The sequence below is a fragment of the Vanessa atalanta genome, chromosome 23 (genome assembly GCF_905147765.1).
Source record: "Vanessa atalanta chromosome 23, ilVanAtal1.2, whole genome shotgun sequence".
Lineage (NCBI taxonomy): Eukaryota > Metazoa > Arthropoda > Insecta > Lepidoptera > Nymphalidae > Vanessa > Vanessa atalanta.
In genome coordinates, this window is record NC_061893.1 from 4685540 (window position 1) to 4691333 (window position 5794).

Genomic DNA, 5794 nt, shown 5'->3' on the forward strand with positions numbered 1-5794 from the left:
ATATTAAAATAACCCATTTTTACTAAATGCATATGTATGTTATTTTGGTATACACGGTACATATACCAAAATAACATTTATTTTACAATTTTTGTCTGTCTGTCTGTCTGTTCCGGCTAATCTCTGGAACGACTGAACCGATTTCGACAGGACTTTCACTTGCAGATAGCGAATGTAATAAGAAGTAACTAAGGCTAGTTTTATTTTAGAATTATCACGCTACAATATCCAAATAACTTAAATTCAAACAAAGCGCACGGAGTCGCGGGCACCGCTAGTTATTTATAATACAACACAATTCCATTCTACTTATATCCACCTTAATTTTACGTCCATACGTCCGATAATAGCTTCGACGACGTTCAAAGCGCAATTTTTTCGAAAATCCATAATGATTATCATATACTACTCAAGCTCTCGACTATACTGACTGACTGACTGACTCGAATGATATCGTGTCAATCCGATGTCAGATGTTGTTTATTTGGCTTTTGTTCTCTTGGTTGAAATAGAGTATATGAGATTTGTGATTAAAATGATCATCACTTTCGAGTGAGTTTAATAATTCACTTACTTCAGAAGTTATAGCTATCTAGATTATTACCTAGTTAGTTAATTTATTTTTTCGTCTGTTCATTTTGCTGCCGGCTTGTATAATTATTCATTATACAATAAATCAGCTGGACTACATTCTCAAGATGTTTTGCATTATCGACGCAATAGAAACATCGTTAAATGAATTTTAAATAAGTTTTAGACTGCGCTTTAAATTTGTTTAATTTGTTACAATGTTTAAATTTAACATGGGTTTTGTGCAGGTCTTGTGTAGTTTGGATTGCTACCACCCACTCATCAGGTATTCTGCCATCAGCCACAGTTTGAAGGGTGAGGGAGCTGTTAACTACAATCAAAATTGACGTAACATTAAGTACAAGGTTGATGATGCATTGGCGATGTAAGGAATGTACCTAAGCATTGGTGAACACTTAACATCAGGTGATCCATTTATCGTTCAACCTGCCAATAACATTAAAAAAAAAGTTTGACACAACCATTAGTATTCCACCAGCTTTATTACGCTTCTTCAACCACAAATCGTTGATTTTATTCCAGAAGCAGTTCCATATATCAATTTAATTATATTTAAGTACTGAATCTTGGTATTATGAATATCATATTTAAAAATATATAGTGATGTTTGAATGAAGTGATAAATAATATAATGTTAACTAATTTCGTTTGACTAATAGTCTGAGTATGTGTCGCGTTATTTTCGTTGATGACGGTAAATTGTTTACTGAGAAACATTAGCTTTTGGAAGATCTGTGATAGTGATATGGATATATAAAATTACGATATTATTTAGATAACGTTCGAAATATTATAATTTTAAATTTCGAACGATATTCAGTATAATTTCCAGGTTGAATTGGAATTTTAAAGTTGTTTTTTTTTGTTTTATAACTGGCCCGTATATAAAATAAGTACTTGGTAATTTGTAGTGTTCTTTTTTGTTTTTAATTATTCTCGTGATAGGCGTCAAAGGAATGCTTTGTGAGAATGCATATTAATTATTATCATACACTGGGTGATGTTATTGATACCAGAGGAGCCTTTCAATATCAAATTTGAATGGCTCCAATCGACCTATCTCTTCAATATAATAATACGATTATATATAAATTTTTGTGAACATTTATTTTCGCAATATCACGTTTTAACGACAAAAAAAAATTGAATAGACCTATAAATTTTCTCTACTAGTTGAACAAAGTCGTGACCAAAAAAAAGTTTCACAAAAGTTGCTCATGCCAAATACATGTGTGTGTAGAAAATAACCTTGTACGCGTATACAGTACGGCAGTCCATGCGAGTTTCGACACGTACTCGTTTTATTTGAAAAAGCAATCCATTTAATTCTTTCAGTTTATTTAACTTTCAATGTAAGTTTGTTATTAATTAGTTTTCGGTAAAATCTATCCGATGTTTTATATCTAATACTATGGTGATGGTATTGTTGGTTTGTGATGTAGTTTTGAAAACGATTTTTTTTTTAAATATATTTACGATATTTATAAAAACTTTTTGGTTGCTCGAAAGTTATCTATATATAAATACTAATATTATAAATGTACAAGGAGGTATGTCTACCTATTCACCATTAAACCACTGAACCGATTTAGATGATATTTGGTGTGATGGTTTGAGTCCCGGGAAAGGACAATGCCAATTTATCAATTTCACCCTTCGAGAAAAGACGGTTTTTATGTTATAGGCAAATAATAAAATTTGCCAATTTGCAAATAATAAATGTCGCTCGGATAAAGCCTCAGCTTCAGCTAGTCTTCTTTCTATAGAAAACTAACTAACTAACTGAGTGCCTATGTTCGCATTTTTTTCGCAGTCGAAAGAATTACAGAATATGTTCATTAATTAATTTCTAAAAAAAAAAAATATGTACTACATTTGCAGACTCCTAATTTTTCTTTTCACGGCTTATTAATCTCATATTGATTAAAAAGCTTAGTTAGTTAGTTTTAGGTTTGTAAGAAATCTATTTTTAAACCAAGCGTTTCGAAGTGAACGAAGTTGAATTTAAAATTTTGTCTATCCTATGGAAAAAATATATTGAACTAATTTAATTGTGTTGTATGATATTCAATATACGAGATATTAAATAAATTATTACGAAAAAAAAAGAAAATACGGGTAGGAAAATTGTGAAGATTAAATAGATTCCGTGTGTAGCAATTGCTATGAACAATCAGTTGGGGATTAGATAGAATATCGCCTATTAAATACAATCCACTGACAGTAAGCACCAGAATTAGATCGTGAGGCCTACGTAATGACATCTGACATATGAAAGGTAAGTTACGAGTATAATCGTCATATAACTATAGAAAAAAGACACGTCATAAATGATATGTTTCAAGTACAGATGAGTAATTGATGAGCTCGCTGCTTATAGCGATCGCGAACGCGAATAAAAATAATAAGAATATTATTCCACTTTACTATTTATTTTTAAGTTATACAATGCGGCGTCGACGTCATCACATCAAATGAAGCGACGTTTAATCTCAGGCTGATAAATTATCAAAAAAACAAATAGACGAATAATAAAAAGATTAACTTTTCAAGCGAAATAATTCGCACGGAAATTAAAACAAAGTGTGTTGTTTGTTTTAATTCCGTTAAAATTAATTAATTAAAATTTCCGTGTATTCCATTTGCAAAATGAGTTCAACAACCTGTAAAAACGACAAAACCGCGCGCCAATGCGAGCGATGGACGTACCCGCTCACCCGCTCTCCGCTCAGCCCCTTTGACTTTAGCCGGCATTACTTTAGGTTAATAATTTTGTGAATGAATAGTTCGAAACGGCAATGTTTAACCTATTATGGCCAGAACTTATTGAACTTCTTGTATTTATGTAACAATATCTCCGATAATTTTAGTGAAGTAAGCGAAGAGTTATCTCAGCATTGAGAGATTTACTGTCTATTAATCTAATATAATTTTTATGGGTAGTTAACATCAAGTCTAACTTCCTGTTGCAATGTAATTTTAATAAAAAAAAACAGCGAAATGAAACCTTCTTGCTAATGTTATATATTTAAAAAAAATGTAGACAGGTGTCTAGAATTCGCTTAAAATATAAATCACTGTATCATCCGTCTTAACTGTCAAACTATTTCATTAAAATGTATTATTCTGTTTTGTCCAAGAATTAAAAGAAAAATTAAAAAAAAAAAAGAAGAAAAATATGATGTAACAAGATACATACGAGTATACGATTAAAAAAAAAAAACTAACGATGCCAAGTAAGTCCATCATCTATTTTCGTTTATGATGTCTTCTATTTCGATTTTGGCCACTTCGGCTTTTATTAAGAGGAACTAGCCAAATACTCGGAACATCTCATAGTGCACAGATATGTGCGCAAGTTCACACTATTACCTCACTTTCGTAATCTGATGGGACGACAAATCCGATACGCATGGATAGAGTCCAAACACAGACCAACGGGTTTAAGTGCTTTCAGAGCAAGGGCGTGTAAGTACTAGCAATTTCTAGACTCTCTGCTCCCATTCGGAAATTCTAAATTGAAAGAAAAATTAAAAAAAAAATGTAACGGCCCAACTCGACGTTTGATCCCAGGAGATCATGATTTGCGGCAATAACAAGTATAGATCTAAGCTAAACGTATTCTAGACAAGATGCGTATTTAAATTCAAGTATATGTAAAATTTCGTTATGATTGGTGCATCTTTAGTTGAGATGATTTAAAATACAGATACCTATACAATGTTTAAGAAGTAACAACAATTTTAACGCAAGCTTCGCTCTATCATTCGCATTATTATGAGGATTATAATAATAAACAAAATAAAGTTTCCGTAACACAAGATAACATAAACAAAAAATGTTATAAGCTGCGGACACACACATGCTCAATTCCCTCTGTATTCGCTTTTGATTATGAGTTCACTTTTGTTGCTTCAATTTAATGTTCCATGTGCTACATTTTTATTTATTTTTTATAATTTGAGGTTTCAAGTAATTCCGTAAATACATGATTCACTTGGAAGTGAAACTGTTTGTATTCAAATTATATTTGAATGTTAGTCATTCATTCGAACGTCTTAAGTTTAAATATAAAAATAAATCACAACATTTATTTTTACACAAAGTTTATTTTCATCTATTTTTATCGATGGGTCTATATTATGATTCAGTTAATAAAACTATAGTCCAAATATAAACACAAGCACTACTGATTTTCACGTATTTAATTTGTGTATACTAAATCTTGTGTTCCACGGTGAAGAATATTGTGAGGAAACCATTATTGTGTTGTGGATAATTTAGGCAGAAAAAGTGTAATCTATTTGATGTCAATGATATAACGAAATTTAATTATATCATGATAACTTTTATTTTAAACTTGGTTCATTAAAATAATGTAATTAATTACGAGTAAAAGCACCATATTATAACTAAATAATAGTAAGAACAGAATGAAAAACAATGATAGATTAACACAAAAGTAGAGAGAGAGAGAATTATTAAAGTTAAAACAAAATTAAATTGTTAAAACAATATCAATTATTATTTCCCCTCTAACTATAAAAATAAATATATTGTGTAGACTAGCTGTATATCTTTAATGATTAAGGAAAAACATTTTAAAGTATTCAATATTTTATTCCAGCGTACGTAGAACAAGACCCATGTTCCGGAAAACGGGCGAAAAAAGTATTCTCATACCGAGAATTGTTTGCCATCGGAGCGACTTATTTGTGTTTCTGTGTATTCCGCACTTTACCCCTACTGTGCTACCTTTGTCTGGGGCTCTCGTACATTGCTTGTCAAAGCATGTGCTGTTTCGTGTTCTGTTCTTGAATTTGATGAAATGAGGTTTGAATAAAGTAATCCATATCACATCTGTTTCATTTCTAATTTTAATATTGATAGCTTTCCTAGAGAAATCTAATCGAAAATGAAATGTTTTAATTGTATTTAATTGTCAGTAAAGAGTAACTTCTAAGTAATTTCTCGGTTCTTCTTGGTAGACTCTACAGATTTACAGTAGGTTAGTTACCGCATCTTCATTAGACAGTATGAACACCGAGCGTGTCATCTTTTTCTATACCTACGACGACGTCACCCCAGCCATACTTGAACATAAACTTGAACATTAATTGTGTAGGGATACTTGTTAAAATATATTCTGCAAAAACAGAATCGATCGTTACAAAGTCACGTCGCTTTTTCTTTTAATATTACA

The 5794-nt window shown here is 31.1% G+C and overlaps 1 long non-coding RNA gene across 1 annotated transcript; it reads left to right on the forward strand.

Moving 5' to 3' along the window:
* Window positions 1-3722: 3722 nt before the first annotated feature.
* Window positions 3723-5448, forward strand: LOC125072996. Its single transcript, XR_007120025.1, has 2 exons — window positions 3723-3827; window positions 5219-5448. It is a non-coding gene; the product is annotated as an uncharacterized LOC125072996 (long non-coding RNA).
* The last annotated feature ends 346 nt before the right edge of the window (window positions 5449-5794 follow it).